Genomic DNA, 27,972 nt, shown 5'->3' on the forward strand with positions numbered 1-27,972 from the left:
TAATGTCCCTTCTTTCTTCTAAGTCAGTTCTGAACTGATGCTCCAACACTGTGTTCTGGGGAGCTGTCCTGCTTGAGATAAGAAGTAAAACTTACAGTCCTGACCATTTGTAGGGACTGAAGATACCATGGCATTTTTCTCTACAGTAGGAGTATTAATCCAGCACAGTATCTTGTCCAAATTCTAATTTGGGAAATTTTATTCTGCCTACTTTATATGCCCCCAAAGATTTAGCAGCGATATGTTAGTCTTCACTTCCTATCTTCAATTGCTGTGTACTGTCGCTTTGCATTGATAGCTGCTTTGTTCCATCCCGGAGATAGTTTCATTTCACTGGTTTGTAAAGTGAGTTGGTATCCATCTGAATGAAAGGTACTTCTAAAATGAAAAAAAAAATTGAATAATTATTGTCATCATCACCATCAGATTTTGAATTTGAAATGGTTACTTATACCTGTCAAATGCAAACCCCTATAAGAATGGCACCAGGGAACATAAGCAGCAGGAGAAAGTCCTGTCTCATTATCAGGCTCTGGAATCCAAGTGAGTATTAATAACTATTTTGTTGTCTTCGCTGGTCACTCTGCACTGATGAAGTGGTTGTAAATCAGAGGTGAAAGGCTCTGCTTCTGAGCAGCTCTTGGTGCAATTTTACTCTCTGAACAATTAACAAGTTCCTAGGGAGGATAAGCCAGCCAGTCAAAACATAATGAAAACATATTTGAACTTGGCACCATATATGGGAACAGCATGAATGAGAAAAGGGAGTTGGGGAAGATTTTGGTTGATTCTTTTTGTGGTCCTACTTAACAATGCTGCCCCTCCTTTTTGAGAAGCAAATATTTTGCTATGAACGACACCCAAGAAAGACTCCCCTAGGAGGCCCTAGAATCTTCTCCCCAAACATGGGCCATTTCCAGACCTGAAACTTTTTGTATAAGGACCATCCTTTCTTCATCCCTTTACACCATTCTCATTATGGCCACAGCCTTCTTCCTTTATAATTATGTCCTGCAATAGTCCTCTCTTCCTCATATGTTTAAAAATGTCATGGTAGGGTCAATACCCCTGGTGACCTCTCTTCTGGACTGCAGCTGCCTCATTAATTCAAATCTCCTGTGCTCCAAGATGCATTTGAACTGAGCAGCCTGTTCAGAGCAGTTGGAGGATTGAGAACCTGTTAGAGGATTGCAGATGACAGGGAGGAGCCTCAAAGTCTGGATAAACATCCAAATTCCACTGCCTTGCACTCTGTGTAGTCATTTATACCTGTGAAAGACGTTGCTACCCCATCAGACTGGTAGCATCTTACACCCATGTTACACGCACTTTGTGCAAGGGGTCAGTGACAACACACGATGGAATTCAGTGGAGAATCAGGCCCTACAACTCCCCTGTTCACCCACCTGAAATTGTAACCTATATAACCAATGTCAATTGGCATGCGCAGAATGTCCAATCATAAAATCACTGTGCTTAGAAAAGAAAAAAGCCCTATTAGATCATCCACCTGGCCAGTGCAGAATTATTTCTGAGAGTACATATTGCATTCTAGCCCTTTATTCAGCTTAGTTTTAAATGACTCAGATGATGACCCTTCCAGAAGTTCCCCTGGGAGGCTGTTCTGTCTAATAGACCTCAGTTGTAGGCAAATTCTCTTGATATTCAGTCTGAATTTTCCTTTGCTTAATTCCATCCCATTCCTCATCATTATATCCTACTTGGTGGACTTTATAGTCAAGTATGCATGCCTGAGATGGTTAGTGATGGTAACCTTCTAAGAAATAGACGTATTTTATTTTGGTTTAAAATTCCTTTTTAGGTAAAACCATTTTGAATACGTTTATACTTGGAATCTGCCCAAAAGGAATCTGTGCTCTCTCTCTCTCTGTGGGTGAGATTTACCCCAGTGCAAAGGGGCCAGAACAAGTCTCTGTTCACCACTTACATCCTAATTTGAAGCTCTGTATGCATGAGGGGTTTGCACTTTTAAGAACTGGGCAAGGATGGAGGATGGTTCATTGGTTAGGGCGCTAGCCTGGAACTTGGGACACCCTGATTCAATTCTTTGCTCTGCCTCAGACTTTCTTTGTGACCTTGGGTAAGTCACTTAATTTCTTTGTGCCTCAGTTTGCCATCTGTAAAATGGGAAAATTAGCACTTCCTTACCTCGGATGGGTGCTACAAGGATAAATACATTACAGAGATTATGAGGTGCTCAAATATTACTGAAAATGGGGCCATATAAGGAACCAAGATAAGACAGACAAACACTGTGTTGAAATATAATGTATTCCCTCCAAGTATCTCAATGATGGGGTGCTATATTCTATTTCTATTCTTACTTGCTTTTATGATTTAAAGAAGACTCATAGAATTGTAGGACTGGAAGGGACTTCGAGAGGTCATCTAGTCCAGTCCCCTGCACTCAAGCCAGGTCTAAGTATTATCTAAATCATCCCTGACAGGTGTTTGTCTAACCTGCTCTCAAATGTCTCCAATGATGGAGATTCCATAAGAAGAAAAGAACATAAAGATTTAAAGCAGGAAAGAATTGCCAAATGACTTGCTCCTCGATTAAAACCCTTCTGTCACTGGTTTCAGCCTGGAGAAAATGTTTACAGCTGGGTTGTAAACCCTCGAAAAAGAGTCAACACAATCTTAACTAAAGCAACACTACTAGGCACTGCTATAATGAGATCATTCTGTCGCGGCTCCTAGAGAACATCCTAAGTGGCGTCGATTAGTTCTGTGACTGGAGGCTGTTTAGAACAAAACGGCTATAGCATCTGCGACTTAGGTGCAAATATGATCTAATATTAACAGTTTTGTTTGGGAACGTTGTATAGAAAATTAATAAATGTACCGGCCCTCCTGACAGAGAAAATAATTTACTGGGGGTGGCAGCATGGAATAGCAGGTAGGGCACTGGATTGAAGTCAGGAGACCTGTGTTCTCTTCCTAGCTCTGCTACTGACTTAGTGTGTGAACGTGGGCAAGTCACTTCACCTGTCTCTGGTTCTCCTCTTGTTTGTTTAAGAACGTAAGCTCTTCGGGGCAGGGACTCACATTGCCTGCTTGTACAGGATTTAGCTCGGGGGGAGAGGGGGGCCCAGCTGGGAGAGGTGAATACAAACAATAAATAACCATGCTTAGTAATGCTCTGCATTTTGAAAGGGCTTCCCATCCTCAAATGGCTTTACAAATATTAGTTTTCTTTTACATAGGACCAACCTTTCAGACATGGGCAGCTAAGGTAATGAATAGTTTGCTCTTTGTTATAGAGGCTTTTTCATCCTAGCATCTCCAAGTGCTTTGCAAAGTATGATCATGCCGAGGGTGACTAACTCGCAGTCTCTGTAGGCAATGGGAGTAGAACTCAAGTCTCCAAACTCCCTGGCCCTTGCTTTAACCTCTGTATTACATCACCTGCTGGCTGCCATGGAATATGCGCATGCAACCACGTACCCACTTGTGTTGTGAAAAAATCCCACTTTGATTGCACAGTGGCTTGAATCCAGCCTGAGTAAGTGGCCCTAGGCTCTGCATATACATAAGGAGGAAGGTACCTGCACACAGGTAATTTTCCTGACTCTGAGCTCTAACATGCTACCAAATCGGAATGGTCATTTTACACACACTTTGCACAGGTGTGACTGTTGTTACATGGCCCAAGGCCATGGAGAGGCAGGTACTTTGTGTGCACTGGTTACACTTGAAAAAGCAGTGGAATATTCTAGTGATAAGAACCTGCAATATCTTTATTTTTATCTCCTGGAAGGATTTGCAGAGGCTGTTAGGTTAAGAAACTCTCCGTAAGTTTTGCCTTCTAGAAGCTGCTGGGGACTAGGACGGGGCCTTCCAGATCCCATACTGAAGCTAGTACACCAAACAGCAAATGGAAGAGGCACTATAAGCTGCTTTACTCTTCATCTATAATTTCCCATATTCATAATTTAAGCCCTGGCATATGGGTTTATCGTCCACGGCCTTCAGTGACACCAGGAAAAATCCTTCCTTTTAATTCTACAGCAAAAAATAACAACACTCCAGGGAAGGATTGTATCCCTGCAGATGTTTATGGCTTAAATGTTTCATGGTGGGCACTGGATTTTGCTGTCTTCCTTCTCTTTCCCCTCCTCTCCATTGCCCTCTGCTATTATAAATCATTCTGCTTCCTTCCTAGAGGCTGGGATACAAACAACATCATCACAGTGTTAAAGAATGGTAATAAAGCCCAACCCTGCATGTTACAGACCTGTTGGCCTCACAGATGCCAGAGCTAAATGTGATGTCCGGCTTTTCTGACCAAGATAGCTGGACCAAACAGTAGAAAACTGTATGGAAGACTGCTGCATTAGAACGAGTGGTATGATTGAATGGGTTTTCTGCTTCCCTAGCTTTTCAGGATTTAGCCTGATTTCTGGACTTCTTGTTCTACTGTCTGTCACTAGCTTGTATTAGCCCATCATTCAACTTCAAAAAATAGACATCGCACATCAACAAGGAAGAATGGTCCAGTGGTTCATGTGTTAGTCTGAGCCATGGAAGGCCTGGGGTCAAATCCCTGCTCTGCCACAGACTTTCTGTTTGTCTACACTATGTCTGAAAGCAGTCTTCCCAGGCTGGGTCCACAGACCTGTAGAAGTGAGACTTGGGCTAGTGACTTAAAAATAGCATTGCGGTGCTTTAATATTGTGACTCAGGCAGGCGCCTGAGCCACATTTATTTTTAGCACAGTAGCGCAAGTCCCACTGCCACAAGTCTGTGGACCTGGCCTGGGAGAGTCACTCCCAGATGCAGTGTAGACATACCCTTAGCCTCCCTGTGCCTCAGTTCCCATCTCTAAAATGGGGATAATAGCAGTACTCTACTTCACGGGGGTGTTATGAGAGTAAATCCATTACAGATTTTGAGGTCCTCAGATGCTGTGATGGTGGGAACTATAGCAGTACCTTAGATAGAAGGATTTCCCCTTCCTCACCTGGTGATGAACAGCACCGACTTGTCTTAGCCAGCTCAGTGGAACTTTTAATGAGAGATTTGGAGATTCGGCACATTGAACTAATTAAGTACTCTTCCTGGGGGCTTGCCTATATTGGTGTTAGCATTCTAGTGGGCGGCCTCCATATAGGTGACTGGATTTTTGTTTGTTTGTTTAAGAACCGCAGAACATACCGGGAAGCACTTTACTGGTCTCTCAAATACCACAAAAGGTTTAATTTGTGCATCTGATGGACAAAAGTGCCTTCTAAGTATGCCCAGCCAATAAGAGTTTGTTCCCGTAATGTCATGCGAGTGGCCTGGTGTTTCATTGGCTGGGTTTGCTGTCACATGATGCCCTGCTGCTGAGTTTGGGAGTGGAGTTGGATGGGAGTCCAGTGCTTTCTGTCATCAGTTTGCAATGTAGTTAAGCTCTTACTAAACTCAGTTATTACTTTTCAGACTCACCTCTGGACTCTGAATTACGCTGCTGTAAAGAGTTTTGGGTCTAGCTAGAGTGGGTGGCCGCAGGAGAAAGACAAGGTTTGCTTTCTTGGCTATGGAGTTATTCTAACCTTTGCTTTTTCCTCCCCCAGAATTTCCCACCTGTTTTTTTTCCCATGACCAATCTATTAATAGCTTTTAACCAGCTAACTTTGGATCAAAAATGTTAACTGCGTAGGAGGTAGCTTTCCTGAAAAGTTAGTAAAATATGATTTGGAATGAAATATAAAACACTCAGCTTTTGTAGCAGACAAAATGTATAAAGTGCAGAGTGGAAACTGAGATGGGCCCAAATTAAACTTTGGAAAATAGCTGCCAATTAAAATGTGCTGGATTGATTTTGTTTTTAGCACACTCAGTCTGGTCTAGATGAGGTCAGATGGTCTGAAACACACACGTTGGAGGGACAGGAAGCCTACAGGTTGCTTAGCTCAAAGATATTGAGCTGCCAGCGAGCAGCATTGGGAGCAGAGTTGACAGCTAATATACATGTTGATCCTGGCATCACAGCATTACTTTTTTGGGGGGAGGGGGGTGGAGGGTGGAGAGGGAGGGTGGTAATAATCAAGTGAATCTCCTTTAAACCAGGCTGGACAGTGTAGCTTCTGTGACCCCAGCCATTTGCTGTGCATGTTAGGGGAGATGATTCTTGCCAGTTGCATGCACTGAGGGTTTAGGGGAAAAAAACCATAGATGGTGGTGTCTCTGATTTAGCTCACGAAAGCTCATGCTAAAATAAATTTGTTAGTCTTTAAGGTGCCACAAGTACTCCTGTTTTTTTTCTGATTTCTCTGTTCCCTTGTCATGGCTCCCTGCAGTTGAGGTCACATATTTTATTTGTGCTGCCCTGTCTTCTGGGTATGGGCTCTCCCCTCCAGCCACTTCCTGTCTTTAACTCTAGCCCTGACACTATCTGTTACCCACTAAACACCTTTCCCCTCCCTCCATTCCTGCATCTTCCTTTCCCCTCTAGCCAGTGATATGCATGACGTGCCCGTCTGTCACAATGAGCTTATTGCTTTTCTTTCCCAGAGCTCCATTGCTGTCACTCGTCTCTCCATTCCTGCGTGTGGGAGGGTTTTCCGTGCCTGCTGTAAGACGTCCCCGTTCACTGCCCCCCTCTCCGATGGCAGTGCATTTGCCAATACTTCGCACGAGGATGCTGTCTCTATAAAAATAAACTGTGTTGAAATCTGAGAGATGGAAACCATGCCAACCTCACACTTCAGCGTTGGTAGTGGTAACCCATATGAATTCCACTTGCAAATGGTAGCCCCGCATGTTCCTGACCAGACTTTCTTATCCCTGAACCGTTTCATCACAACTTCAAATTTCCCATGTCTGTTGCTTAGTCCACTGTTAGTATGTTGTGTTTTGTTGGTGTAGGTCCAACCTAGGAATACTTTGGGCTGTCAGATACCAAAAGCGGCTTAGAAAGTAGAGAGGTGGTTGAATTAATCTTCTCCTTGCCCATGGCCAATAGCGGATTGTCCTATGCAGTGAGCCTGATTCTCCTCTCACATCAGTTTTGCACCAGTGTATACTTACTCTTGATTTACATCAGGGAATGTCTGAGGAGAATCAAGCTCAGTATTTGTTTATTCCCCTACTGCTTTGCCATGTGACCATTGCTTGAAATCAGTAGGGTGTGTGAAGATAGCACTGGGAGTGCCGGCTAGTGGTTAGAGCACAAGAGAGGGATAAAATCTTTAGGCGGAAAGAAAAAGATCCTGGTCTTGTGCAAAAGTTCCCGAGTTAAAAAAAGAGAGAGTGAGAGAAAGCACATTATTTATAGGCAGAATGGACTCTAAACAGAATGTGTTTCCATGTCCTCTTGAAGGTCTCAGCTGCTCTTTAATGATGGCTCACCTCAGTGCCTGTTATAGATATGAACATCCTTTTTCCGCTGCACACAGCTGTGTGGGCCACAGCTAGCTGGCCACAATCAGTTGTTCCAGTCAGGGGACCCCATCAGGGCTTGTGGAATGGCACAAAGTTGGGAGGAACCCCCCACCCCTACTTCCGCCTGGCCGGAGGAGGAACTGTCTGTATTGACTTTCGCTCGATTTACGGGGGCAATTGAGTTTGTCAGTGAAAGGTGATCAGCTAAATCAGCTGTCACACTGAGACACTCCTGTCACTGCTGTCAATAGCATTGAGTTTCTGATCCTCTCTTAGATTAGCTCTGCGCCAGAACATCAAATCAAAAGCTGTTTGGGGTATGGAGAACTCAGAGCAGTTACCTAGGAATCAGTTTACAGTTTACTGCAAAGCACTGCCAGTGTTATTCTGATGGCATTTGCAATGTCAAGGAGCAATACTGCTTTTGAGTGTAATTTAGATTCTCTTCTTCAGGACCAAGCTCATCTACAAATAGATGGCAGGGACATAAAAACAATAGAGGCAGGTCTCCTGGCAAGCCAAAATGACATGCAAACAGCCTTCTTCCTTAGTCTGAGGGCTGCAGTTTAACCTGATGAAATAGTCATTTGCTTTTTTTATAACACCATTCATCCTGAAGGATCCCATTTCATTTCACTCGGCACTGAAATGCAGCTGCCTTCAGGGTAGGTGGTTGGTCAGAATACAATAATATGCTCAGCAGTTTTAGGACTACTTTATTTTGTGTGACAGGCAAAAGGGTACTTCAGCCACTGTTCATTTAGTCTTAGAGACAAGGTGGGTGATATCGAACCTGAAGAACTCGGTGTAGCTCAAAATCTTGTCTCTTTCACCAACAACAAGTTGGTCCACTTGGTCTCGCTAATATCCTGGGACCAGCGTGGCTACAACAGTACTGCAAACGACATATTCAGTCTTAAGATTGTACTGAGTGTGGGGTTTGTAAGGGGGGTGCTAAACATGTCCAAATCATTTCACTTATGGCTTAACTACTGAGGCAGCCTTTTCCAGGGCAAGATTCTGCCTTGAGAAACCCTGGTGAGGATGTTTCTATTTATAGAAGAGAGTAACCCATCAAGAGACATTTCTTAACTTTAAGGATTTGAATTATAGAATATCAGGGTTGGAAGGGACCTCAGGAGGTCATCTAGTCCAACCCCCTGCTCAAAGCAGGACCAATCCCCAACTAAATTTGAGGCAGTTTCCTTATTTGTTCCAGTTGAAACAGCGTGTGGCACGATGAACTCCAAAAGGGTAATGTTAATCCTGTTTGTAAGCAAGATCCGAATGAGCTCTCCCCTGACAGCTAGTGATGAGCTGAGGTGGGGAGGGGAAGGCTTCTGGAGCAGACTGTATTTACATGAGCACACCTATTCTGCCTACGTGTCCAGCACACATCGTTGTGTTGCCAAAGGTCAGTTTTGGCTAGTGTTGGGTTACAAATCACTTTAATATTGAGTACAGGAATGATGAAATATTGTTATCCTTATTTCAGGGATTCTCAAAATGGGGCTTGGGACCCGTCAGGGGGTTGGAAGTTATTTTGTGGGGGTTCTGGGCTGTCAGCCCTGCTCATGGGAGGATCTGGCTCCAAAGAAAGGGCCCCAAAATAGAAGTTCACCAGGGGTGCCATTTTCCCTAAGGCCGGCAGTGGGGCTGTTGCAACGTTAGAGGGCTTGATTATTCAGCAGCTGAAGGGATGCATTAAACCGCAGGCCAATCAAAACAGTGAGTTCGGCAAACAAAAGTACTGTATATACTCGATCATAAGCCGGCTTGTTTATAAGCCGACCCCCCCCCAAGGTGGATAAGTAAAAATGGAAAATTTTTATAACCTGTTCATAAGCCGACCCTATTATTCAGAGGTCAGCAAACTTTGCCTCCTGGGCCATCAGGATAAGCCGCTGGTGGGCCGAGATAGTTTGTTTACCTCGAGTGTCCGCAGGCCTGGAAGTAAACCTAAGTGAGCAAAGTGTCCTGGCTCGCCAGCTGCTTACTCTGATATGCAACTGGTGGGGAAATTTTTTGGGGGGAGAAGCTGGGGGCTAGGGGAGTAACCTCTGTGACCACCCTCCACATGACCCGATCCCTATCCCGGACCCCCACCCTCTCCCCATCCCATCCCTTCCCACCTTATTTGGGGAGGGCCAGGGGAGGATGTCTCTGACCTGGCTGGATCTGCTCTGGCTCCCAGTCGGCGCGGCCACAGCCTGCTCTGGGGGGCGGGGCCGAGCGGCACGGCTGCAGCCTGCCAGCCCCAGAGCTGCAGCTGATTCAGAGGCTGGGGACAGAGCAGTGTGGCGGGAAGTGGAGAGACTCTGCCTCCGCCTCTTCCCTTCTGGCTGTGCTGCCTCTCCTTGCTCCCTCTGTTGGGGGGAGGGGCTGTGTCCCACCTCTCCCTCTCTACACCCATTCATAAGCCGATCCCTTTCTCTGGCGGTTCCCTTTTTTATTAAAAAATTTGGCTTATGAACGAGTACATACGGTAATTGATAATTTAACATTCAAACATACAGGCAGAGATGGTGCTGGTGGGGAGGGCTTGCGAGGGTACAGCCACCCCAAAATTTGCCTTAGCCCCCCCCTCCCGTAGCCACCCCTCCCAATGCAAAGGTCCAATGTTACGTAGAAGTAAGGGGGCATGGGATGGCATTGTCACCCTTACTTCTGCAGTTCTGCACTGCTGTTGGAGGCGGTGCTGCCTTCAGAGCTGGGTGCCTGGCCAGCAGCCACTGCTCTTCGGCCACCCAACTGTGAAGGCAGCGCCACCGCCGCCAGCAGCAGCAGCAGCGCAGAGGTAAGGTTGGCCACGGGGCGCTAAGTCTGCTGTGAAAAGTGACATTGACAAAGTTTCTTTGCCCCCCCCACCCAGTATTAAACGGTAACTAGTTAAAAAAAACTTTTCTGCTTATAACAATAATTCAATAAACATGTGGTTTTAGTCTTAATTGAAAAGCGGTGAGAAAAGGTATAAACAATAGTGTTATAAATTTAGCCTTTTAAATAGTGTTAAATGTAAAAAAAAAAAGTGTTTATAAATTATAAGCGGGGAAGGGGTGGCACTCAGAGGCTTGCTGTGTGAAAGGGGTTGCCCAATACAAAAAGTTTGAGAACTGCTGCCTTACTGTATGAGTAAAGGGTAGCAGAACTGTACTTCACCTGCCCTGATTTAGCTGGGTCACCCTCAACTGAACTGAACTTGCTAAGATGGGGGCTTGGATGCCAGGTACCAGTGTGGGGGTGAGAGGGTGGGGACAGGTGTTTATACCTGATGGTGTGGGCTTTGCTTAAGAGCCATAGGCACAATTTGACCTGCTGCTCTCCCCTTTAAATAGAGCTGATTAGGTTCCATTGAGAGTCTTTTGTTAAGTGATCAATAGAGCTGAACCAGGTAGCTAGGTCTAAGCATGGGACACTGCTATGGGACAGTGTCTCTGGTGAAGGAGACTGCCCAGCCTGCACTAGCAATGAGGCTCCAGAGCGGATGGCTGGGGGAACGGTAAGTGGCTGGCAGAGCAGCTGGTGCAGCATGTGGAGCAGCCAGCGGGGTGAGCAAGGTGCCTTCTGCCCCCGGCCCCAGGTGGGAGGTGAACTCAAGTGAATGCATCTCTGAACTCTGGGTCTTCACTGAGCAAGGAAACAACTGTGAGTGGGATGTGGTGGAGGAAGAAGGGAGGGGCTTGTTAAAGGAACTTTTGGAACTGAGGCAAAAGACAGGGCCCAATGTACTCTGGGGTGGGTGTTTTGATCATGGTTATGGGTCCTGCTTGTGGCGTTTTCCTAAGTGAATGCTAGGTTACTTTCCTCCTTTTTATGAAAAGTTTTTTTCCTACACTCAGACTCAGTGTTTGTGAGTAGGGAAGTATTGCCTCTTAGAGCCACTCAGGGGTGGTGTTTAATTTTCCCAGATTGCTGGGTGGGTCTTGAACAGATTCTGTATTGTATAATCCAAACCTTTTTCTGCCCCTTGAACTCAATTTCAGAACTTTTTGAGTTTTGCTTATCACTGGTTGATGCTCAATAGCTGGTAGCAATGCTGCTGCTTGAGTCTCAAGAATGAAGAGAGGCCTATCTTTTCCTTACTCATCCACGTTTCTTTGCCAACTAACAGCTGCAGCCACAACTCCCTGCTTAGCATCACTCCAGTATAGACACCCTGTGGCCAAGACAGCTGTCATCATTATCTATACCTCCCTGGCTGAAAAGCCAAACCAAAGTAGGCATATTCTGTATGTAGCCTAATCACCAAGGGAATGGGATTTATGCTTCATCAGAGCTGAATATTTTTGAAACTCTTGAAGATGCGAATGCAAGAAAGGGAGGAGGAGGAGGTGAGAGGAAGAGATCAAAAACCGAACTTCTCCTTATAGGGTATTTCAAAGTGAATACCGGACACATACTTTTCTGTGACCTTTCCCTCAGATTAGTGATGTATGCAGCTGGTGTGCTAATGTTACACATTCCAATGCGGGGACTGACTTGTGAACAAGGTAAGGGTGTGTGTGTGTGTGTGTGTGTGTGTGGTTATTGAACCAGGTAAGGATCTGTGAGCGTTTGCGTGTGGTTGTTAAACCTGTCAGGCTGGAAGAACCGCTATGCTTGTTTTAGCTCTTTCTGTTTTGTCATTATTTCAGCCTTTTTCGTTGGTTTTTTTTTTTTTTTTGTATATACGAGTGACAGGAAACCTAAGACATTTAAAAGGTTCAGGTGAACTTTGAATCATCAAGGCTTATGTGAACCTCAAATCTACAGACACTTTCTTACCTGAATGTTCCCCTCGGCTCTGAGGAAGTGGGGTAGAAATTTTGCAAGAACAAGGAAATTTCCAATATTTACTCGCTCCGGTTGAGCTAGAAAAAATAACCTCTCTGTCAGCATTTGGGCACATCCAGAAAAGCACCTGAAAATGAAACGCTAACGAGGAAACAAAGTATTTTCTAATCTCCAAAAAGGTTTAGTGTAAGATTCCGTTCAAGTTTTGGGTCAGAGTTTGGTACGGCGTTGTTTGTATCCAGACTGGTTCTCTTGCTCCTCATTTGAACTCCTAGAAAGATCTAACTTTTGGAAGGCTTGAGCTTGGTGAGAGTTGAGGCTGCTCAGCATCATCCAGGATTAGACTCATCATAAAGAAACCTGCACCTGGTCTGAATGTTTCCAGTGAATAGGGTGCATGTAGGTGTCCTGTGGCGCTGTGCAGAATATATGTAACAAAACCACGGTAGCATTTTATTAGGTTGCTACATACACACGCGTGCGCGCTCTCACTCAGCAGGAGCAATACGATTCAAAGCATGACTGTTCTAAGTGCACAGGGCAGCAGATTGAGACTCCGGAGACCTGAATTCTAGTCCAGAGTCTGCTTGGACAAGTCACTTTACCTTCTGTGTCTCTCTTTTCCCTCTCACTCTGTCTTAGCTGTTAAGATTATAAGCTCTTTGGGGCAGGGGCTCTCCCTCTTATGTGTTTGTACAATGCCTAGCTTGTTGAGGCCTCAAGATGCAACAGTAATATAAATAAACAGTAGGGTTAGAAAGTCTGTTCTCTTGAGGGGAATTGAACATAGAGCTGAAACAGAAGCTGCTTCCTGATTTCTCTGTGGTGGCCCTGGACTCAGAAGAAGAATGCAAAGGGTAATGCAGCGTTGCCTGCAGGGAACATTGAGGGTGTTTAGTCTTAAAACTCGTACCACCCTGTCTTTATCCCCCTGCAGATATATAACAGAGAAGGTGCACATCTGTTATAAGCAAAACTAGTAGATAGTTAAGGTTGCCTGCCACTTCCCATTATCAGACCCTGTTTTCAGTTGCTTGTAATTTTGCCAAACTTCAGCCATTTGGCCTGAAAATTTCCATGCCAGGTGTCTGCCTCGGGCTGAATTATTTTGGAAAGCGTCAGCAAATACATATATTAGGGTTAGGGTTTTGAAAAAGTTGTTTCCATGCTGCCCCCCCCCCCCCGCCTTTTTTTTTTAAAAACCTCAAAATACACAAATACACCCTGATTACTCGGAGCATAACAATATACAGATTAGACCTCAAACACTGTTGAAAACCCTGGGGTAGGATTTATGCTGAAACCACCCATGGTATCTGGATATGCTACTTAACAGGAGTTTCCCCCAGGGCTTCACTGCACCTGTAGTCACTTTTCCAAAGAAACACTTATCAGCTTGGGAATCAGTAAAAAAAATAATGTTCTTTAAGACAGGGGTGGGGAGGATGGGGGGGGGCAGCAAGTTGTTGCTATATCGGGACTTGAGTGGAGCTGAAAGCTTGACATCCAAGTCTTATGTAGTTAAGAGGCATATTACTGAGGCAGTGTTACTGCCCAGGCCCAAGTGCAATACTATATTGCCATGTGCACTTTCGTTTTCTTTCCTCCGGCGCTTACAGGGGCTGGGGATAGAACAGGTTCTGGGATAGCTAAATCATTGCGGGGGAGAGGATTTTCTTGTATCCCCTGGTTTTTCATAGGCATATAGAAATGCTTAGAAAATCTTCATTTCTCTTTTTGCGTGCTGTGTAACCGACAAAAGAGCAAATCGCGAATCGTATCAAAAGGCGATGCAGGTTTAATGGCTAGTTAGCCATTGATTAGGGTGCTGTAGCCAATATTATCATTACTAAGTATTTTATTAGTAGCAGTAGTATCTATGATCCCCTGCAAAGGGATCAAGCAACTTCTTGCCCAAGGAGCTCAGAAATGGGGAATTATGTTGTCTAGATTTCAGGGACTTTATATTTATACCATTGATTATAAGCTCTTGAGTGAGCAGACTGTATGTTTGTCTTGTGCCCAGCACAATAGGTCCTCTGGGGGCAATTACAGTATTAATGATTGAATTATTTTATGCTCATTCCCACTTTCCATCTTTCTCCAAGAATTGTGGGCCAGAATCCTGAACTTGAATAAGTTGGTGTTGCTCCATTGACATAAATGGCACTATCAGTTCTATTTATATGTACATTAATTTTACAGTATGTAATATTACATATTATGACTATAGTCTACATCAAGGTTTTGGGACACACAATCATGGACGTGTGTGTTTATGTGAGTGAGGATGGGCAGACCCATAGTTAGGGTGTTAGCCAGGGCTATAGAAGACCCTGGTTGAATTTCCTGATCTGCCACAGATTTCCCGTGAGACCATGGGCAAGTCACTTAGCTTGTCTCTGTGCCTCAGTTCCTGTCTGTAAAATGGGGATAATAGCACTGTGCTACCTCACAGGGGTGTTGTGGGGATAAATGCATCAAAGTAGTGTGACACACAGGTACTATAGCCATGAAGCACCTGAAATAGATAATGATTTTTATATATAAAATTGCATTTGAGCAAAGGTATTATTTTATTATATAATGTAATTAATTGCACTTGAATTTTTAAATACTTCTCTTCCTGTTTCCTCACCTGTTATAACTTTATTTTTCCTCACACACTCACTGCCATAAAAGATGCTGCTTACAGGGTAGATTGTAAAGATTACGTCTTACACTGAGTCTTGTGCGCCTCTGAAGCATTTCTCTGAGCTCTTCCATGTCACACAATGTACTTTCCTCTCTCTGTCACTTCCTTCCCCAAGCCCACCTCCACTGTCTTATGCTAACAAAGTGGCATCCTATATCTGCTGTCACTTAAACAGCAAAGAAAGGCAGCAGAGAACAGTTTTGGTTTGATCTCTGGACACTCAATGAGCAGCAATGGAAATCTTTCATTCTTGCAGCAATGAAGTTGCTAACTGTGTTGATTCATTCTAGTAAGATACAGTGTAACATTTCCCACCTGGGTTACCGCCTCGCACTGAGCTGGCTTCCGGAATGGAATGGTGAACAGTTTGCATGGTCTGCGTTTTCCTTCATTGCATTTTGAGCTATTAGAGGACCAAAGATAGATAAACATCTGATAGGAATTACATTGTTTGGGGGAAAATTATGTGTCCGTTATCATATGGTGAAACTAGCCAGTTGTCCTAAGGCACAGGTTTGAACAGACTGGAAATACGGCTAAGAACTACTCAGAAGAAAGACTGGCACTTAACTTGTGCTCAGAAATCTCACATTTTGATGTGCAGTGAGGCAGTTGTGCTGCATACACCCCTTATTTTTGTCACTGATCTCTTTGGCAGCCATGAATAGATCAGGTAAACTCTTCTCCATTTGCTAGACGCTGGGGATGGATCACTTGATAAATTGCCCTGTTTGGTTTGTTCCTCCAAAGCATCTGATACCGGCTGCTGTCAGAAGACAGGATACTGGGCTATATGACCAACTGGTCTGACCCACTATGGCCGTTCCTGTGTTTCTCTGTTCCCCATCTGTAAAATGGAGGTTATAATGATTATCTAGAGCAGTGGTTCTCAGACTGTTTGAATGGGGTCACCAGGGCAGGCTTAGACTTGCTGGGACCCAGGGCTGGAGCCTGAGCCCCACTACCCAGGACCAAAGCCAAAGCCTGAGGGCTTCAGCCCTGGGCGGCGGGATGCAGTTGCAGGCCCCCTACCTGGGGCTGAAGCCCTTGAGCTTCAGCTTTGGTTCCACTGCCCAGAGTGGTGGGGCCCACCCACCAGGGCCGGCTTTAAGCCGATTCACCCGATTCCCCAGAATCGGGCCCCGCGCCTAAGGGGGCCCCGCTCCGGGGGTCTTTGGCGGCATTTCGGCGGCGGGGGGTCCTTCAGTGCCGCAGAAAACCTGGAGCGGATCCCCCGCTGCTGAAGTGCCGCCGAAGCCCGGACCGCCGCGGAGTATTCCAGTCAGGCCCCGAGGGTCCTAAAGCCAGCCCTGTCGCCCACCCAGGGCAGTGGGGCTTGGACGGGCTCAGGCTTCAGTCCCCTTTCCTGGGGTCATGAAGTAATTTTTGTTGTCTGAGGGGAGGTCGTGGTGCAATGAAGTTTGAGAATCCCTGATCTAGAGCATGATCTTGCATCGTTAACATCACAGGAAGTTTTGCTGTTAACATCAATGGCTAGATCAGGCCCCTACTGCATGGGAGTCCTGTGAGGATAAATCAGTTAACGCTTCTGATATGCTTGGAAAATGCTAAGTGCTGTGTATATTTCTGGCTGTGGATATGTTTTCACAATGCTTGCATCCATGTCTGTATGTCTGTCTCTATCAGACTCCTCCCATTATGAGCTGCACTTCTTCAGGGGTTTTCCAGTTTAAAGAAGGATGTTTGCATGGTGTAGGTTAAGCATTTTTCGACAGATAGACACACACATTTTTATTTTTGATTTACTGAAGGGCTGAGAAATGCCTCTGGAATGCACTTGCTCAATCTCCTTTCTCTGGCGGGCTCTCCTGGTGATGTATTAATTAGCTGGAGCATTGCACACCAACGAGCAGTTGCAGGCTGATCTCGCTAAACGTTAATGCTTAACTAGAAAAGCAGGAGCAGTTACAGATCTTTTACATTCGGACAAGGATGAAACTAAGTCAGTTACTCAGCTGCTAGTGCTTGTGTTTCCAAAAGGAATGAAAAAGATGAAACAAATGAGGTCCAATGTGCAGGCGTTGTGGTTGGTGAAAATACTTCCACCACAGATGACCACTTCCCTGTTGTCCTGATTGATATTAGTGTCAATCACAGCCCTTTCCCACCACCCATCCTTCTTTCAAGGAGATGGCTGTGCCAGTTCTTGTGTCCACATTTGGTTTTCAGTTGTTCCTGATTCTTCCTATAGTGTTGTTTAGTGGTTAGCACACACGTTGGAAACCATTGCTCATAGGATCTATTCTCAAGTCTGCCTCTGACCTACTCTCTGACCTTAGTCAAGTCAATAAGGCCAAAATTTTGAAACGTGTCTAAATTGAATACATATATCAATATTTAGCCATCCGAATTCGTAGGTGAATTTTCAGACATGTTGGACACCCTGAGCTATCATTAACTTCACTGGTAATTTCCAGCACCCAGGTTTGAAAATGTTGGTCTTATATTCTACTGTGTCTTAGTTTGCCCTTTTATAAACTTGGTAAGAAACTTTTCATCCCCCGCACAGGTGTATTGGGAGGTTTAATATTTTAAAGTGTCTTGAGAGCCTTGTGTAAAAGGTGTTGTAGACAAGTTTAGAGTATTTATTAGCTGATTGGGAGTGCATAGTATTAGTGGGAATAAAATTCACGTCTGCCTGCTCCGAAGCTCAGTCCCCTGCTAGTTAAGCTAAAGGAGAAGCAGCATGTGTGTAATTGTATACTGAATTTGTGTGGGCAGTTACAATGATCATATAACAATCCATCTGAATATACAGTTGTCCAAATTTGCATGCACAATCGTGCTAATTGCACAAATTAAGCACACAGTTTTGCATGCACTTTTGTGCATGTAAATAGATCCCCAGATCTCTGAAGATTAACACAGTAAGTTACAGGAACTTACAAGTGCCCTTTAGGATGCACCTCTGGCCTTACAGAAGTCCAGGTTGCATTCTAGTTCTTAGCTCCATCAAACAATGTCCCCTTTGCCCTCCTTTTTCTGTTTTGCTTTTTACAACACAATGATACAACAACCAGTACTTTTCCTAAGCCACAGATGCTTTGCATTTTGCAACTCGATTGCAAATGATAATTCACTAATCATTCCTGATCATGGTTAATATTTACACTGCTTCCAGTTTTGAGAGAGGGTTACTGTTGCTGCATTGGTTAATTTTGTCTGCTAGTGGGGTGCGTCCTCAGATGGCATTTAAACATCATTGTGCTTGATTACCCATCTAATGGCTTTAAGATTGGAACTGGAGATGCCTGGGCAGGCTATTCCTCCTCCTTGCCATCGTTTCAGACGTTATGTCATGGTTCTGAGGGTTACTCGCTGACTCCAGCCAACGTCCCAGTGGAACGAAAACCAGGTTCCCTTTGCTGTGGCAGCTATGCCCACGTTTAGGAAGCTGCAGAACTGAGGCGTGACTGCATTAGTTCTGCTACATCAGACCAGAGGCAAAGAGCTTAATTTAATTCACTGGCCTGTACACTGACACCTGAGGGCCACTAATTCACTGCCACATATTCTCGGTGAAGCCCAGCTCTTTAGTACTCTCAGTCATTTCACAAGGACAGCTTCTTGCAAGGGGAATGCTGATTTCCTAAGACTGGAAAAAAACATCTTCTTGCAAGGTTCGCAGTAGGTCAGGATGACTCACTTTTGCCAGTGTCAACAAGGGCTGGAGTATTTTTTTTTCTTTTAAATAAATAAATTGACCTCTTTATTGACCTTGCTGTTCGTAAAATGGGAGAAAACAATGTTGATTCATGATGACATGTGACAGCCTATAAAACATTTGTTCAGCATGAGCAGTATTTGTGGATACTTCGAGGGCTGAAGTCCTGTCTGGTGCCCTCAGCTCACACTCTCTTTTGCCCTGGAAAGATCAAGTGCCAAGATAGTACTTTCTGTGCTTTTAAGGGCCAGCCCTAAGATATGTTACTTGTTCAAGTAGTTCCCTTTGGCTCATTCCTGGGGTAACTCCACGGACTTCTGCAGAGTGACATCAGGGATGAATTAGGTCCATTTACTTCTAATGAGGCTTTTCACCTCAAATAAGATATTTCTTCTCTTTTGATCAGACTCTTCTATTGCACTAATCACCCTGGTATCTAAGCACTTGCTTTGACCCTGAATTGTTAACCGTGGCAGTTCTGCACATCTAAAACCATCATAATCTATTGGAGGCACGACCAGTTAGTGGGAGCCATTCTACAGATTTTCTCCACCTCTAACTCCCCCATCCTCTTGCCTTTTTTTTTTTTTTGAGTGAATTTAGTGCTGGTAGAAATTGCAGGCTGACATCCCTGGAGACTGAAGTCCTCTATCTAGAAAACAGCAGCTCCAGCAGTGTGAGTTTCCCCATATCAGTGCATTTCAGCCCTGTTCTGGAAGGACAACTTGTAGAGGTAAAAAGGTAGCTGTTTTCTTCTCCCTGATCTAATCCCATTTATATTGTGCACAAATCACCTTCATCACTAGATGGCAAATCCAAGAGTGTTTTAGCCCCTTTTGGTCCTACTTGACTATAGTCTCATAATCTCTGCTCCACCTCATGGGGGTTGTTCTTGATGTAGTCACCCACCAACATCAGGGCGATAACAGTTTACCGGCCAGATGGCTGTTGAGAAAATCTTGTGAAAACAGATGAGTCTAGACTTGTGCTCTGAAGAAGGGTAAGACATTTTGGTCAGCCTAAGCTCCTGAAGTCCACAGCCAGCAACCCATCACTAAGAATGTCTTGTCTCCGGCTATTCCCAGGCTGGATGTCATCAGCTGCAACATTCCTGTTGACCACACTAATCGAGGCGTGAAGGGAAAGGCGGGGCTTCAGGTAATAGGGGGCATAGCATGCTGAGAACTTTGAAAGGAAAGTTGAGGACCTCCAGTTGGATTTAATATTCAAGAGAGAACCAGTGCGCAGTGCAGAGCAAATGTGTGTGGTGTTTTCATCTTCTCGATCCTCTACTGGTTATCCAAGTGCTCCGGATGAGCTGGAGTGCGTGGCTTCCATGGTCAGCTCTAGGTGGAGTGTGTGAGAGGAGAGTGTCTCCAGCTCTTTGTGGATGGCAGGCACTTTATCCTTATCAGTAGAAGGCGGATTTCTGGCCTTGTGATCTTGGATATTCAGGAATAGAGCAGATTTGAGTACGACTTCCAGCCTACACGCTTCTCAGGTGGTCAAGCAAATGCCCTCAACTGCGAGAGGAACAGGTCCAGGTCCTAGTAGGGCTTGTAAATATATCCCTGGTTCACCGTCTTGTCTGAAATAAAGCTGACCTTGCCGTTGCATCAGGAAAGTGGGATACTAGCTTTGCCCGCTCAGGTGAGAATGATGTATATGAATAGCCATGTACCATGCATGGTATTGCTGCTCTCAGAACACAAAAGTGACTTGTAATATCCACTGGTGGTTAGAGACTCAAATATTGAGCCCTGGGAGAGACTGCAGGTTAGGGCTTTTGTTGAGGAGCAGGAGCTACCCAAGATGACCCTCTGAGATCTGTCTGAGAGGAGTAAGTGGAACTATTTGGGCATGGTTACATCAGTGCCCAGTGAGTTTCACAAACAGGCGCATTTCAAAGGCACTGAAGAGACCTGGGGGAGCTGGACTGTCCATAGCCCTTAAGGAGATCATCTACCAGTGCAGCTAGCACTGCTTGTGACATATCCAGGACTATAGACGTACTGAAGCCTTTGCATGACCTCCCCGAGATTGCCAATAAGAATCCCAATTAGTTTAATTAAGTATGCTGGTTGCTTTTTATTTTTACAAAGACAGGAACCATCTACTTATTCTACAGACACCATTAAATACCTGTCAGCTGGTAATAAACTCTGGTTACCGACTGAAGTTAGATTTAAACCAGTAATCTAGAGGGGAAGGTGTCTGCCAACACCTTGAGTCATCATTTTGTGCTTCTGAACATGAACTATTTTTGGAAGATAATTTTGTATTATTCAGAAGTGTTAATATGAGCCAACAATCAGCCAGACACTTTTGCCATGCCTAAGGGCGGTCATAAGGGCTAAATATAGTTGATACTAACCTAGGGACTGATTCTGAGCACTTCTTGAGATTTGTTTATACTTAGATTATTTGTTTATCTTAATGCAATTTTTGTAAGATGCTCACATACTGAAATGATTAGTCCAGTACAGACACTTACAGATATGGACAGAGGAATAGAATTATAGATCTGAATGAAGCTGATATGATGACTTGTGTGTATTAGAATTACTCCCATGAGTAAGATTTTGTGGGATTGTGCCCTTAACTTTTTCATCATCGTTGCAAAATTTTTTAAAAATTTCTGCTCTTCCTTCACTTCTGGCAGTGAAATTAAGACGATCCGTTTCTCCAGCAATTTGCTATTGCACTGGGATTTCTAATGTTTCATGGGAAAGTTTAAATAACACCCAAACGGTTTTCACTGGATTTTTTAAAAATAAAAATTAATATTCACATTGCATTTAGTGAAAGCCTCTTTAAAAAAGCACACTTACAATTAAGACCTAAACTTCTTGCAAGCCTTGTGCGTAGATCATTCTTTTTCACATATAGTTTCCTTCTGGGAGAATACTATAAAACGCTCTACAGAATCAATCAAAAAGCTAGAGAGATAAGGAATGCTTCAGTGCAAGAACATACCCTAAAAAGGAAAAGGCCAAAATTTACTTGTGGTGAAACTTAAGGCATTTAAACAAGCCCCCCTAGACAAGAAGAATCAACGAATCTTTTAAAAATGCCGCCTTGTTATATAACAGACTGTTAAACTATGTTAACAGTCATATATTTTCTATTCAAAACTGTGCCCCTTTGTATATAAACACATGAAGGTTTTGTAGCTGTATATGTCCAGACTTTTGACATGAGTAGGTGGAGTTTGGGTAGTGAAGCCTATTCAGGAGTTAGTAGCAGCTGCTCTAATGGAATACTATTGACTTTAGTTACATCAGGGGCTAAATATAGATTGTGGAGTAATGTACACAGGATTGCATCTAATAACCAGGACGGAATGTGCTGTTCGGAGGGACAGATTTCTTACATTGTTTCTGCACAGATGCTCATTTTAGATTCATCAGCACTTGCTCTCTCTTTTGCTAAGATTGTGCATTTAAGACCCGGTCCGAAGCCCATTGATATCAGTGGCAGTCTTTCGGTTGACCTGAATGAGCTTTGGATCAGGCCCTTAAAAGGGGATTTATAATTATTCGGCTAGCCTTTCCTGAGATCAGGTGTCCCAGTTCTTCAGCTAGCATAAATCAGTGTAGATCCACACAAGCCAATGGAGGTACATCAATTTACACCAGCTGAGGATCTGATCCAGGTAGTACCTGTCTTAGACATAGCTTTGGGTTCTTTTTCAGGTGAATAATTAAACTCGGGAGTGTTATTTAAATCCATCAGTTCCTTGCTGCAGTCAAGACTAGTAGGTTCTCAGCTATACCTCTTTTTATATATATACTGGTTACAGTTTGGTGATGGGGAAAGATGTGATACGCTGTGACAATAGCGCAGTTGCTGCCCTTCTGAGTAGCCTGCTACCAAGTCAGGCATCCAGTTAGAGGAAAAGATATGACAGGATAGAAATCTACTGATGACTGTACTGGGCCAGGGAGATCTGATTCTCCGTCCTGAAAGAGAGGGCCTAAGAATGGCCTTTTTTAGCCGCAAGCCCAAATCAGGGGGGGTGCAGTGGCACCTGCAGTGCTTTATGGAGAGCTCACGGTGGGATTATGTAATCCCTTGATAAACCTGGTGATGCAAATGGAGACTCTCTCACTTGCACAATCCTGAAGACCTCCTCTCTGCCCCAAAAGTGGTGTGTGTGTGGTGGGGGGGGCGGGGCAGTCTCCCCGTTCCCTCAGGCATAGGAGCTGCGTTTGTGATAGGCCCTTTCAAAAGGGCTTATCACACTATCACCCTTATGGAGGAAGAAAGGTCTTCTGAGTCCCTCTGCCGCAGAAGAGACACCAGAGGCGTGAGAGCCTCATTTAGAACTGAGCCCATGATTTTTGACTGTGAATAAGGACAAAGCTCTCCAAGGCAATTGGAGATGAATAATTATTTTTGTTTTGTTTTGGACTGACAACTGTTTTTAATGGAGCACCGGAGTTGGAAGGCGCACTCGGCCTGACAGTGTGTGAATAGCTCTATCTGAAAGCATAGCTGTGCTGCGGTTTATCTCCGAGCAGAGACACTAAGGAGCTCTGAAGACTTGCCAAGCCTTGAGGATGCTCAAGGCAATGCCCAAGGTGCCCAGAAGTTCATCTAGCCTTTTATTTTTTTACCCCTGGAAAGTAAAACTCAGGGCGCGTCTGTCATAAAAAGTGACAGTCAGAAGTGAAGCCGTCTTGATAACCCGAACGCGCCAGGTTTGTTACCCATTGGGAGAGGGGAAGGTATATATGCCCCCTATTCACTAAATTTGCATACAGCCTCCGTGGGTTTAAAATCTACTGTTTAGTGAAGGGGCTTGCACTGCATCCCAAGTGATTCTTAAATTATAAGGCCAGAAGGAATCACTATGATCCCCTTGTCTCACCTCCTGAATAGGGTGACCAGACTGCACACGTGAAAAATCGGGACAGGGGGTGGGGGGTAACAGGAGCCTATATAAGAAAAAGACCTCAAAATCGGGACTGTCCCTATGAAATCGGGACATCTGGTCACCCTACTCCTGAATAACATAGGCCATTGAATTTCACCCAGTGACTCTTGCCTCCAGCCCAGTAGCTTGTGGCTGAGCAAGAATGTATCACTTAGAAATGATATTTTTCATCCCCTTAGATGTACAGCCTTGGAGTACAGGCCACAACCTTTAGTTACTCTAAAAGTGATCTATTATGTGGGGATCTGGGAATGGACCTGAAATAAATATTTTAATCTGTCTCAAACCACATAGTGGGCTGAGAACTGGGTGGAAGCTCCACTGGGTCATTAAACAGTGCACTAAGAATATATAAAGAGTAATTATGTTTCTGACAATGGGCCAGAGTGCATTATCTAATATTCCACACACGTCAGGTGGCAGCGGGTCCCGAGTCCCAGTGCCACAGCTAATTGCGTCTCAAGCATCTGACCTTTGATAGAATGAGTTTTACTAGATTAGAGAGACATGATCTTTGATTTATGAGTGCTGCCGTCACACCAGTACAATCAGTGGTTAGTGGGATGACAGAATAGGAGAGAGTGCATGAACTCCACCATGCCTTGTAGTGGCCTTCCTTCACCATTGCTCCCGTGAAACATTGCTATCAGCTCCGCGTAAGGTGTTGGATCCCCAGCTGCATGTCAGCAAGGAGGCTGGTTCTCTCTCCCCTGATTTTTATATGCAGCCAGTCAGTTGTAGGGAGCACATTGCTTTTACCACCGAGAGAATGTGAGTTTGAGCCCTCCCAATTCAGAGGCAAAATCCGCTCTTCTTCCTCCAAGAGCTGAAGCTGGACTGCGGGGAGCCCCTGCCGGGACTCTGAAGTTCTGACAACCGGGAGAGAACTAACCTGGCTGTGCATTTGCAAGTTCCCTTCAAGTCCTGCTGCTGATGAGAAACGGGGCATGGCACTTAGACAGCAATGGGAGTGGAACCCAGCACATGGGGGAGGCTCACGTGCCCTGGCAACACATTTGAGATTTTCTCCTGCCTTTGGGCCCCCTTGTGTTCTCGGAGACCCACTCCCGGCTCCCATTGATTTCCAGTTTTATCGGAGTTAGGCTTACAGGGCTTGATCTCCTGTACAGTGAGGAGCGCTCCTGCAGGATGTCAAGCAACTTCTGCTCTCATTGAAGTCCGTTGGGAATTGCAGGTGCTCAACAACCAAAGAGAGGAATTATGTGTTGATGGCTCTGGTCATCTCTGAATTGTGTGGGATTCTTTTTTCTCCCATGGGGTGGGAAAGACCTAGATAAAATTGGAGCATAAGATTAGGCAGGTTACCAAGAAACCCGTAGGTGAAGAGTTTGGATTCTTCAGCTGATGACTGAGATTTTTGCTCATTGTTGTCATTTTCCTTGAAGCCTGTGGAAAATCATTGCTGCCCCAAGTTAGCAAGGTTTCTCAGGGATCCTCTGAGACATGGCCAACTGAGTGAGCTCTCTGCAGAGTCATATTGCTATGGAAGCATGCATGTAAAAGTAGCAACAATCATGGTTGAAATTTTCAAAGCAAGCTAGGGGATTTAGAGGCACATGTGACTCTAAATCCTCTAATATAGATTCTGCTGTCTAAATTTGAAAATTTCAGCCACATAGTTACTCAAGAGCTCCCTTCCTGTGTTACTATTAGAACCGTAGGTTATTAAAATATTCACTCAATGACATCTCAACCTTTGATCTCTGGCCTCCCTATTGTGCATTCCATTTTAAGTAAACTGGTCAGTGTCATTTCTTGGATCTTATAGATTTGCACTCTATTCTTTCTGTATGTCTGTCCATCTGCCACTGCACCCTTTACTCTGTTACCAAAGACTGAGATTTTCAAAGGAGACATCAGAGAGTTAGATTCCCCATATCCCACTGAATTTCCATGAAAATATTGCATTTGGGTTTCTAAAAGTAAAGGAGAAGGTTTAAATTGAACCAAACTGTTGCCTATAAAAAAAACCACCTGACAAGCTTCTATACACAGTACGTGGTGTTTTCAGAAGTGCTCAAATTATCCCACTCCCATTAAAGGCCGCGGTAAAGCTCCCACTGGCTTAACTGGTAGCAGAATACCATTAAAAATTCCACCCTCCCTGCACCCTCCTTTCCCCCAATCTCACACTTGGGCTACATTAGTTGATGGTGTCTCTTAAACTCTGACCAACCCTCTCCACTATCTTGATAACATATACAACCTCATAGGTACACCTTCCCCTTCTCCCCATCACACACGTTCCCTGCAATTGCTTGGCCTTTGGGAAAGAAACTACAAGGAGGAGCCAGCCAGTGGCTGATGCCTGAGGAGCAGCTGCAGAAAGCAGTTGCAGCAGGGACCCACGGACGCTGATGATGTCATCAGCCTGTTTCTGCACATTTAACTCTGAACATTCATTTGCTCTCCTGTGCTGATTGACCGTTTGCTCCAACCCCATCTCACCCCATCTTCTCCTTTGTCTTTCCATCTCGCTAATCCCCTGATAACACAACCCTACCGGAAGGGTTTAAATGAGAAGCCTAAATAAAAAAAAAGAAAACAAATAAATAAACAAATAAAATTGCAGGATTAACATGAAATTTGCAGCCATTGCATTAACACTGCTTCATATGTTGTCTCTCTTTCCCCTCCCTTTGTCTGTCTTGCCTAATTAGACTATAAACTCTTTGGGGCAGGGATGAGCTCTCGTGTTTGTACAGTACCCAGCACAATGGGACCCCATTCTCCATTAGGCATTGTGGTAATAAACACCATTCATACTAATGCAGTTAACATCTTACCATTCTGAATACATTTATTTCTTTAACATATGGTATAGATGCTTAAAAAGTTCACTGCAGTTCTCTCATGATTATTTAGTATTTGTATTACCATAGCACATAAGAGCCCCACCCCTGGGCTAGGATTCCATTGTGCTAGGTGCAGTACAAACAGAGCAAAAAAAAAAAAAGTCCCAGCTACAGAGATTATTGGTTCCTGAGTGCATTCCCCCTTTTAACTACAGAATATATTGCTGGAACTGGTAATATCTCCAAAGCTGGGATGCATTTAAGTGTGCCTGCTATATTAGGGATTCCTGCTGCCTGAAAGCAGTGTGATCACCGTTGTCTAGGAAGTTCAGATGACCACATTTATTCCACCCTTGTTAGTATTCTGCAGCTGTTGTGTTTTAGAATAGCCCTTGCAGCATAACCGAACGAAGAAAAAGATCAGTGTGTATAATCTCCGAAGAGAAACAAAAGTCATGTGAGTGAAAGTATGAACACAAAGGGATTTTGCATCTGATTTTATTATTTCCTACTTAATTATGTTCTTTTAATGATGTTCAAACAATTGACTTAGCCAAGGCACTGCCTTTATAAAAAATATACTGCAAAAAATGCCCCCTTTTCCATGTTCCCATTTTCAAATGAATTCTCTGTGGCTGTGTTAGGATTTCCTGTGTGCTCACTTTTCACCAATGTCCCGGCCAAAGGGTTTCCTGACAGGAATGCTTGCAGAAACAGTGAGTGAAATCCTGTCCTCATTGAAACCAATGGCAGATCTCCCATTGGCCAGGATTTCACCCAAGAAGTGAGTAATGGAATATATACCCAGTAAGGCAATTTTCAATTTATAAATGCCAGTATGATTGTGACCATTTTACAGATAAACAAGGTGAGGGCTGGAGAGATAAAGAGACTTGTCCAAAGTCCCACGCCAGTGTAATGGCTACAAATACAAACCATTTCTCCTGACTCCCACTCCTTAGCTCTGATGATAAATGGAAGCAAGTTAAGATATTAATGAAAGGCACGCAGAGTGCCCTAGCGTAGTATGATGTGAACATCTTGTTATCTAGTGTAACTATGTCCCCCTTACAGTGCTACTTTACTAGCGTATTTAATGTTTATTACATGTATACTCCAAACCTTTTAACACGTTAATGGATTTGTTTGCTTGTTGAAGAAAATTCCCTTCCCCCCCTCCCCTAGTGACAAATTCAAACTCTGGCAGCAAAAGGGCAGGGCACAAAGTCGCTTGATGGGCAAGAACAACAAACATCTCTTAGCGATACGGACATTAGAATTGAGTCATGTTCCTTGCCACTCTGATCCCGAGTGCTGGCTTAATCGTGGTAATGTGCTGTCTAATTATGGTAAATGCTGCATATTATTCAAATTAAAAATGTATATTGGCACTCAGTTATTCTGGCCTACAGACATTTTTACACGTTAATGTTTTCTAAGCTGAATGCCCTCCGGTAGGAACTGGAGGCTTTTCTGTCACTCCATTAGCTGAAATGGAAGAGAGCGTGTATGATCTTCCACCAGTCTGATTCTGAAAATGTATAGCTCTGAATTTCAAGGGGGATAAAGTGGGATAGGGTGTTCTGAGGTGCGTGGCTCCTTCTGAGTAAACTGTGTTGTCTTTGTTGTCCCATGCAATCCAGAGCATGTTCCAAAATTTAGAATGTTGCAGCCA

The 27,972-nt window shown here is 44.3% G+C and overlaps 1 protein-coding gene across 1 annotated transcript in view; it reads left to right on the top strand.

Moving 5' to 3' along the window:
- The window catches only part of SETBP1 (SET binding protein 1), a 323,214-nt gene that overhangs the window by 75,455 nt on the left and 219,787 nt on the right, over positions 1-27,972 (top strand). The window lies entirely within an intron of this gene.

The sequence above is a fragment of the Mauremys mutica genome, chromosome 6 (genome assembly GCF_020497125.1).
Source record: "Mauremys mutica isolate MM-2020 ecotype Southern chromosome 6, ASM2049712v1, whole genome shotgun sequence".
In the NCBI taxonomy this organism is placed as follows: Eukaryota; Metazoa; Chordata; order Testudines; family Geoemydidae; genus Mauremys; species Mauremys mutica.